A 22,560-nucleotide genomic window follows, 5' to 3' on the forward strand; every position below is an offset into this window, starting at 1 on the left:
AAATCTGACTGAAGTCACCCTAAGGAAACTTCATATCAAATTTCAAAGCAATCGGACAAGCGAAGAAGATTTTTTTACCAAAAACACCAAAAAATGCCCCAAAAATACAATTATGCAAATTTCACCACAATTTGAACAAACTTGAGTGAGGTCACTCCTATGAACCTCCATACTAAATTTCAAAGAAATCTGACTTGCGGTTTCAGAGAAGAAGACCATTGTTGACGGACGGACGGACGACGGACAATCAGCCTATCGGATAAGCTCCGCGTCTCTGACAGCGGAGCTAAAAAGTGGAGTAGGTGTGGTACAAACAGCAGTTGTGCATGTTTGACATGGTGAACTTATTGAATAAAATTGTTTATTGCCATACTGTAATTCAGTTCCTGTGTACTTTATTATGTTTGCTTTTGGAAGGGAATTTCTGAATTTCACACCCATGGGAGCCCAATATTGAAGAAATTTGTCTATTGTTTTCTGAACACGAATTTGTACATTCACAGATTGCTTGTAATGTGTTGTGTTCTGCATATACCGAGGCCTAATAAATATTAAAAATTTAAGGGGTACAACTACTACAATCCACAAGAATCATGTTTGGTCAAGTATTATGTTTTCAATATTCCCTTTTTCTGAATTTGGTGTTTTATTCAGCAGTATTGCTGTCAAAATTGTGATTAAATTGCATGAGAGAACACTACAGTACTTTGAATTCCTTTTTTCATTACGTGCCTGGATGCTGTAGTTCTCGAAACTCCTCTCCTCACCCCAATAAGCTTGATTGCTTAGACTTCCCATGCTTGATTGTCATAGGACAGTAGAGCAGCACTTGCTACACTATCAGAAAGGACTACCAAATTTCTGGCAGGACCACTACATAAAAATTTTTGCTGGTCCTGTGAGATAGTGTGTATTTTACACAAGTATCGAACCCTGTGAAGGCCATTGTATTTTGCCAGAAACAACAAAATTTCATCATACCTACAGGACCTGAAAATGGCACTGGTCAGAGGTCCAGGACCAGTAGAAAATTACCCCTCAAAAGTCCATGGACCAGTAAAAAGGGACAGATGAAATTACTGAACAATAACTTGAGAAATCTGCCAAGTCAATGTAGATGTAGATGCAATATGTCTGTATTTCAAAGATTGACAAAGTCTTTGCTGCATGTGCATCCCAAGAAAATCAGATAGAATAAAGCAAATATGACACGAGTAAGAGAAATGAATCATTTTCGTATTGTTATGCAAATTTTTGTGGACCATTGGATTTTACCTTAGGACCAGTAAAAAAATACAGGTTACTGGTCCTGGGACCAGTGGAAAAAAGGAAAATTTTCAGGCCGTCATCTATACACTCTAAGAAATACCTACTCAAAATGTTTGGGTTTATTTGTAAATGAAAATCAGATTGTTTTATGTCCATGTCAGACAAAAATCTGTAAAAAAAATGGAACGACTTTCATTGTCAAATGGAACATTATACACTTAAATCAGTGTTATGCAGTTTATCAATTTCTTCATGCATAACTTTCTAAAAATCAAATATCCTATATAGAACACGTAATTTGAATATTATTAAATCCCAAAGTTGTCAAGTTGAAAATAGTTCCCACACACTTTCAGTCAAATGATGACTATGTGACCCGCGATGTCATCAACGAGTTACTATATACTATATGAGGCATGTAATAAAAGTGGTTATTTATCTGTGGATGTGAATTAATACAACGTTTCCTGAGGGGTCTCTAGATATGTACTGTCCTTGACCCTGACCCTAATGAAACCCTGGGTACTAGGAGAGATGCACAATACTGTCTGTGTCACTAAACTTCACTTGCCTTCACCAAAGACAGCAAACACAACAGCCTATGCACAATGCTGTCATTGGAAGTAGAAATACAAGCAACAGATTATTCTCCTTTTCTTGACTTGATAGACTATAGTGTTTTCTGCAGAAAATTCAAGGGTTTACATGTGTTGATGATGGCCCCCAATTTCCTAAAATGACCCCCTTGGGACAGGAGTAGGGGTCAAGAGTGGCCCCCTGTTTTGACATCTAAGATTGAACACTACCTACCATCATTGTAATCGTCAGTATCACACTCATCACCATCTCCATCACCATCTGTGTCCAGTTAGTCGGGTTTTCATCATTTGGACAGTTATCGCAAGCATCACCTACACTGTCTTCATCTGTGTCAGTCTGGTCGAAATTCTTCACAAACTGGCAATTGTCCTGATCAAGGTGAAAGTGAAACCACGTATAGTGATTAGTAAAAACATACAGTGCGTATTGTTAAAGCTTAACTAACATGACTTGCTACTGACTCAAGAATGATCTCACTGATGCAAGGAAATTTTACACATTGCATCTACTGGTACAACCCTGATGCACAGAAACTTCTAAGTCCTTAACTGGCCAAAAGAGTTCAGAAATATAAGGCAGGCCCAGGCTGGTTGGGAAAGCATGCAGCTTTATCATGCAAAGCCTAGAAACAAGCTTTATTAACCCTTTCACCACCGTGGTTTGAACCAATCCCATTGTTTTCTATGTAAAATTGGACTTCTAGACAGTGAAATGGGGGTGCAAAAGATAAGAGACATAGTATTATTACAACATGGAATTCAAAATATTCTTTATACAAATTTGACAGCAGTCCACTTACAGCAATGTCAAATCTACCATCCCCATCATCATCAATGTCACAGATGTCACCCCTCTTGTCATTGTCATTATCTTCCTGTCCACTGTTTGGAATGACTCCACAGTTGTCAGCTTGGCATCCTTCATCGTTACAGAGCACAGCTTCATCCGGATACCCATCACTGTCTGTGTCCAGCTTACAGTAGACTCCGTTACTGGCATAGCCATCATTACTCTGGAAAAGATTATTAAGAAGTTGAAATCAGCACATATCACTGACTGACAATCAAATGATCGGTTCATGAAAGTCATTGTTAGTATTCACAACTAGATGACACTTTCAGCAAAGCCTTTAAAGGTTGCGGGTGACCTCATCTGAACTAACTGTCAAGTTTATATCCCAGATAGGAGATTTTTCTCTTCTACTATAACTTTTCATCCTAAAACTCAAGTTTGACCTGTAATTGTTACATTTGATTCATAGCACTGCAAAGTGTGTAAAACTGGGTTTTCTGACTTAATGCTTGAAAGAAATATGTAACTTTCCCTTGCCTATCCTTCAATGAACTGGCAATTCTTGATAAGTGACTCATGAGTTAATAAATACTGAAAATGTTGGATTCAGAAAAAGATAACTTTCCAATCATTGAAATAGTGACCTTGGAGTGTAGGAATTCTTGAACAAGAAGTCAAAAGTAACGTATTACCTACGTTGTTGAACACACACACATGATCATGTTGGCACAATGCTCTCACTAGAGTATTTTGTAAAGATTACATAAAATACTAAAATTAAGAGCAGTGACAAAGATAACGATAAAAAATATGCAATATCTTTATAAATATATTTATTAAAATTACATAAGACAGAAAACCAACAATTTTGTGTGGCAGTAATACAAGAATAGAATGTATGTCACTATAGACAGACATACCTCACAAACAAATGTGCCAGGCCTTGTTGATATGCAAGTAGCATAGACATCACAGTTACGTTGACCAAACTCACAGTACAAGGATAGAAATGCTTTTTTATTTCTTGTGGCAAAAGCTTGCCACCAGATATGAAATCAGGTGGCAATTATGGAAAATCTGGTGGCAGTTTAACACATCATGTGATTGGTATAATAAAACATTTTGTCATTGCCACATACTCATTCTAATTTATAAAATTACCGTCAAGGACAGTGTGCTCACATTTGGTTTAAATTGGTCCATGCAAGAAATATTATACCAGAAAAATAAGAATGACAAAAGTAAATAGTTCTGAAACTTTAGGTACTGGAGGTCAACTTTAGGAACAGGCTTAGCAGAGGAATGTTTCAACACAGTCCTTCATGGTTTCAGCAGGTCTGCCAATTTGTATCAGTTCATGAACAATGACAGGAAATGACTAAAGGTCAGTGGAGTAGCCTGTTTCAGTCACTGCCACCATTCCTACACATACCGGTAATAGGTACACTGCATACAAATAGGTTAGAGATAAAAGAATCTCCAACTCAGATGTGAGGGCTGTTTCAGTTAATGCCACCACTCCCGCACGTTTGTAGGATTTCCCCTTTTTCTTACCTCATGTGCATATTTTTGACACTGACATGTTCATTTGAACAACGTCACATCTCAACCCCTGGGTCTACCTGTACAAATACTGTGATGTTAGGTGCTGCGGTTTGGGATCTTTTGCGTGTGACAGATATACCGGTACATCCGCACATACATAAATACATACATACATACATACAGACAGACATATACAGACGCCACCGACTCACCATATAAGCTCTTTTGGGTATTTATATAAATACCAAATATGAGCTAAAAATAGAACAGTTGATTAAACTGTCTATGTTCCTTCTCTCCTATCTTTGTCCTTTTTCTTTCTCATTAGTTTCTTTGTGTGATGTTTCTTGCTCCTTTCTATTTTGCTTTTTTCAATGCATTAAAAATGTTGTAACAAAAAAACGCAAAGCAACAAAAAAACTGTCTTCATGTTATCAAGACTCACCCTTCGTCTTCCGCCGCCTCTGCCCTTTTCTTCCTCCACATCTGGCAAGACCAAGGCTGCCTTGGTCTTCTCTACAAACTGCTGACGTTTCTCCAGCAGTTCCTGGGTCTGCTGTTCCCTCTGATGTTCCTTGGCAAGCTGTGCAATGATACAGATAGAATGTTGACAAGACGCTGACTTACTCTCATCCACACAAACCAATCACAAAGCCTGTTTTTCTCCTTTTGTTCAAATTTCTATGACAACACACTTGTGTGTAATAGTTCTGATTTATATAAACACACCAGTCTTTTCACTCACACAGTTATCAAACCCTCTATATTTGAGCAATTACTCAATATTAAATACTCTAAGTACCCATGTCCTCTGAAACTTCTTACAACCATCAGGGCAGAGTCTCTACCTGGCTTTTCAAATTTATTGAATCCACAATTTTCAGTAGCTAATACACACCTGTTACTATTGTAAAATATTTACATATTTCTCAGAAACAGTAGTTCAACAAACTCTATAATTCCTAAGAGGTAATGGAGCTGTCAAGTTCACTGATATTTTGGATCTCACAGCAGTTACAGAGAACGCCACATTAAACTGTCAAGCCATTTAGCAAAATGCCTTGTAAAACAGAGTCATTTGGCCAGATAGCAAGTAAATTGACGGTCAACTTCAGTGGTCTGGTACAGTGATTGTAATACAAAAGTCAGCAGGAAGCCCAACACTGGCCATAAAATTGATAGTGATACTACAGGCTGCGTAAACATCGCACAGTGGTACAAACCATTTCTCTCATGGTGTATCTTAGAAAATAAACTGAATTGAATGAAGTATAATTCCCGATTGACACCGATTGAGATTACCCGCTGATTTTAGTGTTTGCAATTGCTGTAACAGTACCAAACCAGTGAAGTTGATCGCCAATTTATTTGTTATCTGGCCAAATGACTCCCTGTCTCACTAGGCATTTTGCTAAATGGCTTGACGGGTTAATGTGGTGTATAAGAGAGCAATTTGATGTTCTCACCTTCTCTTCAAGCTGTTTCTTTCTCAATTATTCCTTCTCAGCTTCTTGTTGTGCTCTGATGGCTCTCTTCTTCGTCTTGTCTGCTAGCCCTGGCAACGTGGTACTGTGCTTGGCTCAGCAAATCATTACACTGCCTGTCAATTGAGAAAAACAAAATGACAATGGAGAGGATGAAATAAATCTCCTGCAATGCTGTCTTTTTTACAAAAGGAATGGCATAAAGAGACAAGCTTGCAGACCTGAAATTGTCTTCTGATTGAAATCTATCATTACTTGTTATGCATCCTGACATCAAAGGTACACACAAGACACTTGATACAAATGATTGTCAAGTTTGAATTTACGTTGAAGAACTTGGCATTACTATTTGACATTCTGTGTTATGCTGAATTTTTAATCTTAAAACAGCACCAATAACCACTATACATGGATGTGGATTAGCCCACAACATATAACTATACAGATATAAACATATCTTTTAATTTTCTTGCAAGAGTCACAAGTTAGCCATATTGGATTAGATCACAAAACAAATTCACATTAGCAACAGCTATGTGTAAGAGCTTTCCTGCAAGATTCATAAGTTAGCCATATTGGATTAGACCATTAGACAAATTCACCTTAACAGCAACTATGAGTTAGAGCATGTAAGAAAAGAGCCATTGATTTTTGACACAGATATAAGAAAGAACCAAAAAGGTTTTTAAGTCGAACAGAAATTCAACGTACCTTGCTTCAACGTTGGCTTGGTTCAAATCAAATTTCATTCGGTCTCCAACCTTGCTGAGATGACTGAAATAGCAATGAGATGACTCCAGCTCCCCGACAGCATTGAGTACAGTTTTCAGGTTACTCGTCTTATCTTTCAAGACACCCATTGCCAATTTTTGCATTACCAGATAAACATTGTACAAAATCACAGTGTCATTGGGTGCCACACGACGAGTCTACAGGCATAAGATTTCAGATATTTACCGGTAGAAGAATTAATTGGATATGAGTCAAAATTTGTATTAGCTAATGAGTTTATGTGATCTTGACTTTTGTCCACAATCTCTCCGATTAAATACAGAGTGCATGGATAATTTTGTAAATAGATTATGAATATTAATTCAAATACAGCATAAGCAACATACAATGCACTGAAAGTTTCACTATAATGGAAGTTAAAAAGAAATCAGGAAAAGAATCATGCAGTTTGATATTTACAAAATGTTGACACCAGTTCGAATCAATGAACAGAACTTGTCTGAGAGATGTCTCTTCCAATCAAGGTATTTACATGAAATCCTTGGATCAGTGTTTGCACTCAGTTTGTGGGGGTAATGTTTGCCCTGTTTTGATGAAATCTGTACAATAACATGACACGTTATAAAGCAACACATATACAAATAGACTGATCCTGGTATTAAACTGTCTTCAACAGGAACTTCCCCTATAAAAACCGGATTACCGTAAATCTGCAAATGTGAAAAAGCCACGCTACTGATCGGACGTGCCGTGAATCCCATAATTTTGCCATATTTCAGGTGATGCATTGTCATTAAATCTTGCAGATGACGTCTGTGAATATATAGCGACTAAACTTGAGCCGAAAAAGAACTGAAACATTGTACCGTTTTTTTGTCAGGGAAGCATATGTTTCAAAATGTGTTCCCTGTACAACCATTTGACCCCTCTCTGCACATGTCATGAAAGTGCCCATCATGATTATTCAAATTTATCACCCGGTCAAAGCAATACTATGAGAATTCAAAAACTCCCGCCCAGTGTATGCAAAAGGCTGTTATCAGTAATCCCATGCCCACGGTCCTGTAACTTCCTGTTTAACTTTCTAACTCTGTTAACACACACAGAGAGAAAGGGTGCTGTGTTCTCACCTGTAGTAGTACTTTCTTACATTCCATTAACTTGCCGGCTCTGAAGTACGCTCTGGCCAGATACAACATGACTTCTGTGTTGTGATATTTGTAGAACTTCTTCAGAGCATTCTCATACTGGAAGAGAAGGGTCAATCATGAACACTTCATACAAAGTTATTTTAATGGTGGAGGCAGTTGGAAACCAGTGGTTCTAAAATTACTGTTTGTTGGCATCACAAGAAATATGTCCAAATAATAACGAGGACACGTCATAAATGAGTGAACCAGTATTGGCTACCTGCATATTTAACCAACGCTAATAGATTTTGAAAAACATGACAATGTCCAAATTCATTGCATCATACAATCACATTTAACATGAATAATCATGATCCATTGGACAAAATCTAATGAAGAAATTTGAATTCTTTGACATCTTACCATTTGGATAGCACTGATGTACTGCTTCTGTTCCACGTACCGTAGATATGGGCCAGGTTTAGCCAGACGTCACACATATCAGCTGTGGCTTCTCTCACCTACAGGTAGACATGAAATAATTTGAGACACATCCCGCTTTTGTAGCGAACTTATTTTGAACTCGATGACATGAAGCATATCAAAATTCTCATACCACATGCCAGTAACAAACTCATGAGGAAACAAAAGGCATAGATCTGAGGATGTCAAGGGTAAACTGTCATAGGTATGTGGCCAAGGAAGGGAAGAAATTCACAACCAACATGAGTAATTTAATGCCAAAAGTGCCAGCAATAATGAATACAACTAGTACACACACTGGCACAATTAATGCCCACTGAATGCAACTGTGTCCAGTCAAAAATAAAAGTTTGGGATTGTAAAAGTGGTTCCAACAATGTCTAAAATGTTCAATCATACTTTTTTTTATCACGCTGTACCTGTGAGAAGACATCTCTGGATTTCCTGACAAATCCCTTCTGTGCCAGAACACATCCAATGCCATTGGCAGCGTATAAATTCTTTCCATCATTTCGTAACACCTGCTTGTACATGGCCAGGGCCCTGTCTAGATGCCTCTTTTCCTGTGAGTGAAAAAAAAAATATATAAATCAGTCAATCAATAAGTAGCATTTATGTCAACTGATTCTTGCCTGAAATAAGGGCATGATGTGAATATGTACACTTTGTACACACCCATGGGATACTGTACATTGTGGTGAGATGTAACATGACTTCACGCCACTTTCCTGTAAATGTCCTCACATGACACTGGCTCTATTCAAGTGTCAAGCTAACTACTTTTATTATGAAGGGTACACGTAGACAGCATGCACTGTATTTATGAATTTTCACATCTAATGAGACTTTCTGTTGTTTGTGTCTGACGGTATGGTGTGCCATGTTTTTGTCGAATGTTACACTCATGCTGAACAGCCTAAGTATGGCAAAATGACTGAGTAGAATCTAATATCAAACCGGAGACAGATTTAACCTGTTCACCCCCAAATGCCCTTTAATAGGTCCAAACTCACTAATGATAACTATGAGTTTGGGTCAAACCATTGTAGTAACAGAGTTAATTCAGTACTGTTATGATAGGGTACAGTACAAACCTTTTCCTTGTCTCTTGTCGGCTGGTACAGAGTCTGTAACCCAGAGCTAACAGGGAATACGCATCACTCGATGTAGCTGGCTGTTTCAAGATTCTTTCAAACTTCTTCTGGCCAGGTCCCCATTCCTGCTTAGCCAGATGAAGATTGCCGATCAAGGATCAGGCATCTGGATAATCCTGAAGCAAGATGTAGGAATTGTTGAAAAGTTAACAATATTCATATTTCCCAATGGACTTGTTAAAATTTAGACAATGCCCATAAGCAGCATTGACAATTTGATTGTGAGATATGACATTATCACGAAAGTCTAGTTGTCTTTTAAAATAGAATTTTGTCAGTATAATGGAAAATATTTATATCTACAGGAGTTATTTGTTTCTTTTTAAGAAATCAAATTATTGCTTCATGGCCGGAAATAACTTGAAATGTTTTTGGCACTATAAAGTGTTCTCTGCATCTATCTACAACACCAAGACAGAAATAACCATATCCTGAAACTGCTGTGTGTTTTTTTGTGATCCTTCTCCCATCGTAAATGATGATAGTGAGCCATAATTTCTGGGGTTGATCGCTTCAAGTGTGTTGACAAAGCACAAGCAACGGCTGGAATCACACCGGAAAATTTGTCCTCCCTTTCTCTTGCAATGCTACAAGTCAGTGCCCCCAAATATGATCTAAATATTGTGATATTGTGCTATATTCTGTGGAATCATGTCTTTTAACTGAGTAGAATAGGAACGACAACTGCAGGAATGCATGTAGATTTTAGTCGCATATTTCCCATATGGCATCAATATGCCTTTTAACAGTGCATAAATGTGGAAATATATCACTCAAAATACTTTATTACATGCCTCGTATATCGAACGTCGCGCGCTCCATAGGATTCAATGGTAACTCGCCGATGACGTCGCGGGCCGCATAGTCATCACTGGACTGAAAGTGAACCGGAACTATTTTCAACTTGAAAACTTTCGGATGTAAAAGTCTTGAAATTTCATGTTTTGCACAGAAAATCCGGTTTTTGGAAAAATTTCGCATAAAAATATTGATAAACCGCATAACAGTAGTTTAAATATATCAATGCGCCATTCGATGATGAAAATCGTTCTATTTTTAACTGTTTTTCGTCTAAAATGAAAATAAAGCATTTGACTATAATTTGCCAATAAACGTAAATATTTTTGGTGCAAACTGAGTAAGAGAGGCATGTAATAAAAACATTATAGCCCAAACAAGGGACTATGTACCCTCAGGGCAGGAGACCATTTGCCCTCCTTACGTCGGGCAAATGGTCACCTACCCTCGGGCACATAGTCCCATGTTTGGGCTATAATATATAATATGTCGACACAATAACAGGTTTGGTAATGAACTTCTCCACTGTCAATGTTAATATTCAGTTGATTTTGCCTGTCTTCTTGATCTTGGCCGACCGTCATGACACTTGCGAACAGTACATCGCCATTTTGTTTTTCGATGGTGATCATAATGCCATCATAATGTGTGGTCCCTTTCAAGCTTTATCTAGAGGGGCAACGTTACCCATTTAATGAAAAAATAAATTGTTTAGTGTTTCTAAAGTGAACAAGTTGTAATGTTTTGTGATATTCTGAAAATAACAACCCACAAACGTCATGTTTTTGAACGATCACATTGCGGCTGTCATAGGATCGTGGGGTAGCGACATTGATATAACTGCCAGTTGAACATTGTCGGTGTCCTTTGTTTAAGGTGTGAATCGTGTGTTTGTTCATATCATGGAGTGTCACAAAGAAACCAGCCACATTTCCAGACCGGTGGATAGAGGGACTGTGAGTAAATAAAGCTTTCGCTGGTTTATTTTTTTAAAATTTAATTGTTGAAACACAAACACGAATGGAAAATTGTCGGGCTATCAGTGACAATTAACTTTAATGTAACCTGATTTTCGAAAAGTGCTCATGTGAATTGTGAAATTGAAGATAAGACTGATACAAAAAGGCCTAAAAACTGAGTGTCTACGTAACGCTAAACTAAGCATGAAAAGCTACAAATTATTTGAAACCCTAATAGATTGCTGGCTGGCATACTTGCTTATTACACCTCCAGAGGGCAGTCTAAAGATTCTCCAAAGGTTTCAAGGGACTTTTTGAGCTATAATGATGTACATGTACTCCATACAGTGACAGTTTTGTGATATGATATCACAAGTGGAATCATACTGAATTTAAAAAACACTGGGACTGACCGCCACTCCAAATTACCTGATTAAGCTGTAGTGTTTCTTTGAACCAATCAGAATCCTCAAAGATTTGACCTCTGTCCCTGGTCATGCATCCCAGTCTCAGATAACCTACAATCACAAGACAATGGCATAAGTTATGAATAAATGAGTTTATTATAGTGACAGTTGATGCAACTTTCTTAATACACAAACCATATGATCGGAAATAAGAATGTGTAGGCAGACTATCACAGAAGTTTAATTGAAACATTTACAGTGTTTTCATCTATGTAAAATTCAAACTTTCAAAAGCAATGTGTGTTTTTCACAGGCACAGGATCCCTTACCGAAATTTTAGGCCTCCCGCAAACTGTTACTGCAAATTTGCAGCAAGCTTTGCAGTAAATTTGCAGCAAACTATTTGCCGCAAATATGCGGGTGGTTCATTTTTCAGATGCAAATTAGGTTTCTTGTGAACTTGCTGCAAATATGCAGCAAAGTCCCTGCCGCAACGTTGCTGCAAACTCTTTGCAGCAAATTTGCGGCACAATCCTTGCAGCAAACTGGCGGCAAATTAATTTGAATGTTACTGAAAATAATACAGCAAATTATTTTGCATGTTACTGCACATTTGCTGCAAATTAACCTCAAATTTGTGCTCGACAATATAACTCTAACGCTGAAAACATGGACACAAGCCTTTATACCTCGACCTATGTTATCAGAAGGCGATATTTTGTTAGCGGCATCGATAGGACACAGACTGTAAGCTGCAGTGCATTGTACGTACCGTATACTATTGATGGGATATAGCTTGGAGCACAGCCACTACTCTGCTCGGAGGTAGTAGCGGGTCATTAGGTACAGATTTGCAGTAACAAAAGTCTACGACGTGTCCTTACAGACCATAATCAGATGCGCATTTCGTTCCAAACTGATTGCATTTTGGTATCATTCGCAGAAAATACAGGGTGTAACTTGCAAGACAGACAAGTCCCTGTTTTAAAAAATTTGTTTCCCTAAAAATTCAGTTTTTGATCCAACCATAATTTAACCAACCGGATTGTCAAAGGGTACTTTTATTACATTGTGTCACTACAGTATATACTATAGATGCACTCTTATATCCATGCAATGCTTTCACCAGCTTAACTGAAGCTGTTCATTATCTAGCATTACCAGTTATTATAATTTAAAAAGTGGATTGTCTGTTATGAAATAAATGAACATGAAATATAAATGAAAGATCAATTTTGTGTTGCTTACATATGACTGGTAACGAAGTGCAACTGTACACAGTGTGTAGCGTGTACTCCCTGGCAATGAAATAGTGGGCAATATGTCAATCATGTGTTGCTGCATATTTGCAGCAATGTACTTGTTTGCCGCAAATTTGCAGCAACTTAGTTGTTTACCGCAAATTTGCTGCAAAATGATGTAAGGGTTTGCAGGAGGGTCACAGCTAGCTGCAAACTTCTGCAACTCCTTCCTGCAAGCTATATGCTTGCTGCATATTTGCAGCAAACTTACGGCAAATTTGCAGTAGAAATAATTTTCGGTAAGGGTATTGCCTATAACAACAAGACTTGCTATGATTTTTTTTCTGGCAACAAAGAACCTTGAATATGAGATTATTCTAACACATACTTCTGGGTTTTTTTAAACAGAAAAGACTAACCTGTCTCACATAAGCTGCCATTTTACTTCATAAAATAATATTTCCAAAATACCAAAATCTGACATTCACAAAACTTTAGATGGAGTAAGAAGAATGTACATAGTGTAATGGCTGATCAACAAAACAACACATATGTTTGGAAAATGTCAGTGTATAGCATTACTCACAATCAACATAGTTGGGATGTTCTCTAAGGACATTCTTGTAGAGTCTCTCTGCTTTATCAAATGCATACGTGGCCTTATGAAGTCTAGCCAGGTTGTAAGACGTTATAACAGAGATGGCGCTGTAGTACGTCTCATCATGCTGCGCCTTGCTCTTGGATCTTTCCAGGGCAGCTCCATAGTACCTCTGGGCTTCTTTGAGGTTTCCCAGTCTGAAATGCAGGGCCCCTACGTTGTTAAGAATCTCAGGAGGCACGTCGATATTGGCTTGGACTTTCTCTTTGAGGATTCTGGTGGCAGTACTGTGGGCAGAGAGAGCACCCTGGGTGGATCAGAAACACAGGCACCTAAGGTTCAAAAAGGAGATCATAGTGGACACAAATCTTTTGAATACTTGTCGCTTGTTAGCAAAGTTTGAAGCAAGTTGAAATCATTTACGACCAAAGTGTCTGATCTATACTGCTGATACAACAACATCTGGGACAATGTCATTGGTAAATTTACCCATGGCTTCAGGGGTTTTCCCTTCAGCCTCTAGTTTATGTAACATGCAACATGTATGCACCCCTAGGCTTACCCTTACCCTATCAACTCCCGTGTTTTGTTCCTTCAGATGCATTGCTGTCCAAAGCCACTGACTTTAATTGTGCTTGCTGAATATAAATATCATAAAAGTTCTTTGAATTTAATACTGACTCAAAATAATTGATATATGATTATTACACTCAGGATTTCACTAAAATGCCAAAATGTTGATTTCATCAAGACAATTCTTGTCAACTTCAGTGAACAGTAAACCCCAGATAGTCTCCTAAATTATCAACTTGTCACCCCTTGGTATGTGTAAACATTGCTATAATAAAATATTTGGTAAAAAGACGTATTACTATATGTAAATAAAGACAGACATAGGGAAACAATATCTATTATCCCTTAGTGACTGCATCAAACTATACATGAACACAGCCATAACTAAATATACACCACTACTGACCTATACAGTACACCCAGTTTATGTTGATTAGACCCAAAGCAAACTTATACAAGCCAACAGTGTGTACACAGATTTACAAAAACATCCAATACAAACCCTTTACACACTGATAATACCTATGAAATATGCTGATGGGACACATGTTGTACCACTGTACTGAATGAATCAATTCGAAATCTCACCTGTACATCACTTTGTCCAAGTATCTGTGATAATTCAATCCAGGCTTCTACATCATCAGGGAACTGTTCCACAACCTTCTGTAGGTGACCTTTAGCGATCTCCCTCTTCTCCTGGTCTGGTGAGCTTGCATACAGAGATCCAAGAATCTTCATGGTTTCATAGTTCCCTGGTTGTGACTTCAAAACTTTCTCAAAACACTGAGCAGCCTGCAAAGACATGAGTGACCAGCATCCTTATTTTACATCCTCTGGGGTGTTGACACTTTGGTTACTGTACATTACAAGAGGGGAGCAATGGGATATTGCTATAGACGAGAGACTAGTACCCTAGGAGATAGGTGGCTTTAATCAGAATTTTAGGTGAGGAAGGTTTGAAAAGTCCATTCTATGTAAAAAACGGCGCTGATTCCAAAAAAAGCAGTCTTATTGACCCCACTCAAGACAAAATTGCCATTTTGGCCACTTTTTCCTCAAAAAATGGTCATTTTTGGTCAAAAACTGAAAATCAATTGTTTTTTTTCACATTTGGAGATCAAATGATGTATGAAAAGTTCATTCCATGTAAAAATGGGTGCTGATTTCACAAAAAGCAGTCTTATTTACCTAACTCCAGACAAAATTGCCATTTTGGCCACTTTTACCTCAAAAAATAGTCATTTTTAGACAAAAATAACTTAAAACGATTCGTTTTCTTCGCAATAATAGATAAAACGATGTGTGGAAAGTTCATTCCATGTAAAAATGGGTGCTAATTTCACAAAAAGTAGTCTTATTTACCAACTCAAGACAAAAATTGCCATTTTGGCCGATTTTCCCTCAAAAAATGGTCATTTTTGGACAAAAACGGAAAACCTATTGTTTTCTTCACATTTGGAGATCAAATGATGTATGGAACATCCATTCAAATGTAAACATTGGTGTTGATTGAAAAAAAACAGTCTTATTTGCTCCACTCAAGACAAAATTACCATTTTCGCCACTTTTTCTTCAAAAAACTTGTCATTTTTAGAAAAAAACTGAAAAAAATGTTTTATTCAAATTTTGTGAGCAGATGATGTATGGAAATTCCATTCAATGTAAAAGATAGTGCTGATTCAAAAAAAAGCAGTCTTATTACTTGCCATTTTTACCAATTCTTTGTTAAAAAAGATCATTTTAGAAGAAATTAAGGAAAAAAATATTTTTTTTCACAATTGGAGATCTATTGATGCATATTAAATCGTGTGTTTGACCACTATCATTTCTGTCATGGTGGACTAAAAAGCTCCCCGATGTTTGGCGTAAACCCACTGTTTCTGGTTTTGTATGATTGTTTTGTGCTTTCTGTTCGTGTGTGTTGCGTAAGTGTGAATTATCCCCTTGCGTAAATAGACTCTCATATGGATAGCAACATCTCTAACAGTGCGCCACTGAGTTCACTTTGGTGACGTCAGTGAGGCGTATTAGGTTTGTCTATGTGCGACTATTTGCGAGGCGAATTGGTGCCGAAAATCAGTGTCGGATCAAGACCGGTCGGTGACCGATATTAATTAAAAAAGTAATATATCACATCAGATAGGTTATATTTAGAACATAGAATGACGTTGTTCGCCAAATGTTAGCAGTTTTTGTGATGAAAGATTGATTTCTTTGCCATGTGGTTCGGATTTTGGTGTTGTTTCATTATTCCTAAAAAGTAAAGAAAGGTATAGCAACATTCACATTATACGAAAAATTACAAGTACATTTGAATGCTAATAAGGTTCAAGAGATTTTTACGAGATATTCATGTTCTTCTCGTTTAAGTTACTCGTGTTGGCTTTGATGAAGCAGAGCTGAGAGAAAAGCTTTCATCATCTGTGCTGATATAATAGGCGTATTGTACACTTGTGCTTCCATAAAAGTTTAATTACAGATAATTTCTCTAAAATCCTGTATCAGAACAATCTACAGCTATTAAATGAAGTAACAAGTTACTAGTAACTCTTTGTGGCTCCGAGATATAAAAAAATCTTCAGAGTATACAGTACAATTTGTTAACTGATTGAATTGAAAAACAAAATACAGTGGATCGATATTTGAGTACCTTTGTAAAAAGAAATCAAGTAGGTGTCTACTTTCAAGTCTATCCCTCCATACTATATTCTCTTTATTAAACAGCCTTCCTGTCTTTTAATAAGATGAATGATAATCTAGAGTTGCCTTTGCAGTGTGTGCTGCATGTGCGTGGTGATAGAGAACATTTAAATGAGGCATTAACTCATTTTACAAAACAGACATGGGAGACAGCAGGCGAGATAGCTCAATTACGGAAAGCATATCAGAAGAGATCAAAGTACCTTGTTTTATGTGATTCTATTAACTTTGAAGTTGAACCATTGCCACATTATGTTTTCACAGTAGTTGTTACAGTAACTTTACATCATATCAGGTACATTCAAAAGAAAGAAAAACTTTTTCTGATGTTGTGGAAACTAGATCTAGGGTGGAGAAATCAACAGTGGGAACTACTACAACTACCGGAGTGCTTCAAAGCAAGTGTATTTTCTGCAATGGCCTAGATCGCAAGCATTTTCCCGGTGGTTTTGAAACACTATCTGAATGTGTGACTAGACCAGGACAAGACAGCATTTTAAATGCAGCGAGGCAACTAAAAGATGAGCCTTTCCTCCGTGAATTTGGAAATATTGATTTCATAGCTAAAGAAGTCAAATATCACAATACATGCAGAAGAAGGTATATTTCAAAAGCAACTAAATTAGAAGAAAACGAGATGGGCACAACAAATACAAATAGACGGGAAAATGCTTTTCTAAAGTTATTGTCATATATAAACTGTGAAATTTTTTTGAAAGACTCACGAATGAAATTGGTTAATGTCAATGAAACCTACATTGAATTCCTCAAAGAAGAAGGATTAGTTGAGCCTAACCCAGAACCATACCATCTTTTGTCCAAAATTAAAGAATTCTATGGAAGCAAGCTTCGACTTGATCAAGAAAGTAAGAAGCAGGGTACATATCTCTCTTTTGCAAAGGATGCTGTGGAAAATGAAATACAAAATGTTGCTTTGTTCCTCAGAGAAAAGATCCAGAAACTCTGTGAGAATGAACTCCCAAATCCCATTACAGTGGAAGCAATTCACAATGGCCAGTGTACAGATATACCTGCTGAACTATTGCAGTTTTATAGGATTCTGTACACTGGCTCAAAAGACGAAGCCGGTCAGAGAGTTGAGAGGTATATTGAATCATCAGCTGAAGATGATATTTACAAAGTAACTCGTGGAACAGTGAAACCAGCTAAACACATACTTCTGGGCATGGGCTTGAGAAGTATTACTGGTTCCAAAAGGTGCAAGAAATTGTTAATCACTTGGCCACTGTATAGGATATCATACTGCAGAAGAATATGAGACTCAGATTGCAGCAACAATTATTGAGAAGAATTGTATTCTTCCTGACGGCTTAGAAGCAAAAAAGGGGCTAAGCACAATAACAGCATGGGACAACTACGACCAATCAACGTATCATGACACACATGGCATCTGTATCCAAAATAAAGTTCCCGTTGTTTTGCCACCATCCAATACAACAACCACAACCTCCATCACTAACTCACCACCATCATCAGGTCATTCATCGACACCTTCAAATGCACCATGGATACAGTTCCTTCTGTGAGCAGGAAAAGTAAAAGAAGCCTTGACATTCCAAATACATTGCTCGAACCAGTAAGAAAAAAAATTATGATATCACACTATCAGTTGGTATAGTTACAGTGGACAGGCCTGTAAACTACCATTCCTGTTTTTCAAGAGATGTTGCATGGATAATATCTTGCAAAACAAACAAAAAAGTACCAATGTGGTCTGGCTGGAACTCTACAATAACCAAAGATGATCTACCAACTCAAAAAATAGGCTATTTGGCAAATATCGGAGCCCCGCCTACAAGGCATGACGTTGTGAATGAAACTATGCAAAGAAATGTAACCGTTGCAGAAGAGTGTAAGGAAGATTACATTGCAACAACATATGACTTAGCTATCGCCAAATCTGCTTCACAATTGCAGGACAGCATGAGACCTAAGTATGACAATATTTTTGTCTGTTTTGGGGCATTTCATATAATGCTTCGCTATCTGTCAGCAGTGGGGTACCTGATGGATTGGTCAGGTGCAGCCCACATTTTTATCGAGAGTGGTGCCCTTACAAAGGGTTTCTCTGAATGCATTTCAATCAGGAAAGCACTATAATCAGACAAGAAGAATGCATGTTCTCCTTTCAAATGCGATGGCGAGCAAGCATCTAGATTTGTTTTTACAACTGGAAGAAGCAATGATAGTTATGGGCAGTTGGTTGAAGGTCTAAAGGTTGTTCAATCGTCACCATCCCCTGAGAAAATGAAAGGTTTGGAGGAAACAGATGAGTACATAGCATTCATGAGGAGGTATGACAGATTCTGTGATGCTACCAGAGCTGAAAACATGGTGTTAATGCTCAGTTTTGGAGAAATTATATTGATATGGTTGATATCTACATGTTGTTCAGTAGAGCTGTACGAACAAATGATGTTGATCTTTTCTGCTTCATGCTTGGGGAAATGATTGACATTTTCTTCGCAGCAAATCGCCATAACTATGCACGCTATATGTGTTTGTACTATCTAAGGCTCTTGAATATGGATACCACACACCCTGGCATTAGAGAACAACTTGAAAGGGGTGGTTTATCTGTGAGGTTGTCATCCAATTCATTTGCAAGACAACCAGTGGATCAAGTGCTAGAGAGCACGATAAATGCTGATGCAGCATCACGACAGACTGGAATCTCTGCATTCCATCAAAGTCAAGGAGCAACCATACGATGGACAGTTACTAGATCGGCCAGAAGTACCATTGTAGGATATCTTTTTGAAAAGCTGCCATAAAGAAAGATTTTAGTCCTCCCATGAAACACGGAAGTCAAAAGTGAGTAAATTCCACAAAGATTTGGAATGTATTTCAAAAATGATCGAGACAACTATGAATCCTTTTGTTGAGTCCTTGATTGAAGACAGCAATCTGTATTGTTTGGCAGATGGCAAAAAGATGCCAGATTATGTAAAAGATGACATGTTAAATCTCTTTGTGTTTGGGAAAAAGTGGAAAGAAGATTTTCTTCAAGGATACTTAAAAGATCCTTCAAGATTTGAGAGACCACTGCCAAGACAGAAAGTGAGAAACTTTGCAAGTGCGGCTGCCAAGAGTAACGTACGAGGTAAAGATGAAAAGGTTGTAGAATTGAAGACAACACGGGATTTGCTTGGCAGGTTGGTTTACCTTGCTTGTACAAGTAAGATTGAGCTTGAGAAAGTATTTCCTTTTCCACTAACCCCAGTTCCTCTCTCTTTGGCCAGCATTTATGGCACAATGAAGAAGACACCAAAGTATAAACTTTCCAAACATCTTGAAGGTATGATTCGACACACACAGCCAACAAGAGTTGACACGATTCTCTATGACGCAATGTTTATAATCCAGTCATTACCTTCTGATCTGCCATTGAATTTTGGAAAAGTGGCTGAGCTGGTCCTGCGGATCATATGCAGTGTACAAGCAGGTGAAGTTCACTTTGTCTGTGACAGTTATGTGAAAAGTATAAAGAATGCTGAGCAAAATATGAGAGGTGCAAATGATGCATCATTTCACATCACTGGTGCAGATCAGTTACGTCCGAAAGATTTCAGATATGCACTGAGATCAGCAAATTTTAAAACTGCTCTTCTCAAGTTCTTCATTGAAGAATGGAAGAATAACAGTTATGCATCTATCATAAAGCAAAAGAGAGTTATCGTTGCACATGAGGGACACTGCATCCAATATACAGCTACTTTGACAGATATGGTTGAACAAACTGAGGCACCTGAATATATATGTTCACATGTGGAGGCCGATACCCGCCTAGTGTACCATCTCAACATATTATCGAGAGCAATACCAGGACAGAATGTTGTCGTCCGGGCAACAGACACTGATATTATGGTCAACCTGCTGTTCCATGCCAGACAACTCAATGCCAATCTGTGGATGGATCTTGGACATTCAAGTGATAACACTAGAAGGTATGTCAATATTACAGCACTGGGAAATCACATTGGCCCAGTTCTTTGCAAGGCTTTACCGGGCTACCATGCTCTGACAGGATGTGACTACACATCACCCTTCTTCAGGCAGGGAAAGGTGAACCCATGGAAGAAAGCAGCAAAGAATCCTCTCTGTCTTGAAGGACTCGGCATTCTTGGAGAGAATATAAACTTTGCCGATGACGATAACCTGATAGAGCGATATGTATGTTCACTCTATGGTCAGGGAACATTATCATCTGTGAATGAGGCGAGATTGAAAATCTTTCTCATGAAATATAAACCAACCAATCCAGAAAGTCCACTGGGGAAAATAAAGGGAATTGATGCAAGTATGCTGCCACCATGCAAAGATGTTCTTGAACAAAAATTAAAACGATGCAATTATGTGGCATATCTATGGAAGCATGCACATCTACGAGATCCTCTTGAAAACATTGAGCCTACAGATCATGGCTGGAAAGAGGTTGATGGAGTTTTTCTACCAGTCTGGTTTACTGGTAATCAAATGCCAACCATTCTTGCTCAGATCATTCAACCACAAGATATCACTAATGAAGATGACGATGACGACAACAATGACAACGACAATGATGACCACAGCAACAACAACGATGATGATGATGATGATGATGATGATGATGATGAGTGATCATATTAACAATGAGAAAAATGAAGATGACAGACAGATAATGTAACGGGAAAGGAGAAGTTTTAATTTCTGGTGACGATTGCTTGCCATTTATTTTGAAAGGAACGAAACTAACAGTCACAAATACAGATCATGAAGATGTGGCTATTTTTTTTACTAAAAAGGCGTTTTTGACGGGAAAGTACCCAAAATGGCAATTTTTTATTGAGTGGGGTCAATAAGACCGCCTTCTTTGAAATCAGCACCAATTTTTACATGGAAGGGACTTTCCATGCATCATTTTATTTCCAAATGTGAAAAAACGAAATCATGTAAAGTTATTTTTGTCTAAAATTGACCATTTTTGAGGGAAAAGTGGCCAAAATGGCAATTTTGTCTTAAGTGAGGTCGATAAGACTGTCTGTTTTGAAATCAGCACCGATTTTACATGGAACAGAGTTTCCAGACATGGTTTTATCTCAAACGTGAAGAAAACGAATCGTTTTTAGTTTTTTTGTCTAAAAATAACTATTTTTTGAGGGAAAAGTGGCCAAAATGGCAATTTTGTCTTGAGTTAGGTAAATAAGACTACTTTTTGTGAAATCAGCACCCATTTTTACACGGAATGAACTTTTCATACATCATTTGATCTCCGAATGTGAAGAAAACAATAGGTTTTCCGTTTTTGTCCAAAAATGACCATTTTTTGAGGGAAAATCGGCCAAAATGGCAATTTTGTCTTGAGTTTGGTAAATAAGACTACTTTTTGTGAAATTAGCACCCATTTTTACATGGAATGAACTTTCCACACATCGTTTTATCTATCATTGCGAAGAAAACGAATCGTTTTAAGTTATTTTTGTCTAAAAATGACTATTTTTTGAGGTAAAAGTGGCCAAAATGGCAATTTTGTCTGGAGTTTGGTCAATAAGACTGCTTTTTTTGAGATCAGCACCCATTTTTACATGGAATGAACTTTTCATACATCATTTGATCTCCAAATGTGAAAAAATCAAATGATTTTCAGTTTTTGACCAAAAATGACCATTTTTTGAGGAAAAAAGTGGCCAAAATGGCATTTTGTCTTGAGTGGGGTCAAAAGACTGCTTTTTTTGGAATCAGCGCCCTTTTTTACATAGAATGGACTTTTCAAACCTTCCTCACCTAAAATTCTGATTAAAGCCACCTATCTCCTAGGGTATAGCTATCATTAGTAAAGAATTTTTGATAAAGTACATGTAATTGATGTTGGAACCCTAATATCATTTCTGCTGACCTCCAATGTAATCGTATTGATATTCTAAAGGAGGCCTTAGTAAAATTATCTTAGGTACTAGCCTTCACAGAATCACTGCATTTCTGAGCAAAATCATTGTTTCTGTGGGCAGGTCACATTGTACGGTAGGCTCCAACACTGTATTTGATTTGAATCCTGTCAGATTTCGTGGTAAAATTTGAAGATGAAATTTCAT

The 22,560-nt window shown here is 37.6% G+C and overlaps 1 pseudogene; it reads right to left on the reverse strand.

The window, feature by feature from the left end:
- LOC139114841 (RNA polymerase-associated protein CTR9 homolog) overlaps nt 1-22,560 on the reverse strand; it is a 91,893-nt pseudogene that overhangs the window by 23,300 nt on the left and 46,033 nt on the right.

This window comes from Ptychodera flava, chromosome 16 (assembly GCF_041260155.1).
Source record: "Ptychodera flava strain L36383 chromosome 16, AS_Pfla_20210202, whole genome shotgun sequence".
Taxonomy (NCBI): Eukaryota; Metazoa; Hemichordata; class Enteropneusta; family Ptychoderidae; genus Ptychodera; species Ptychodera flava.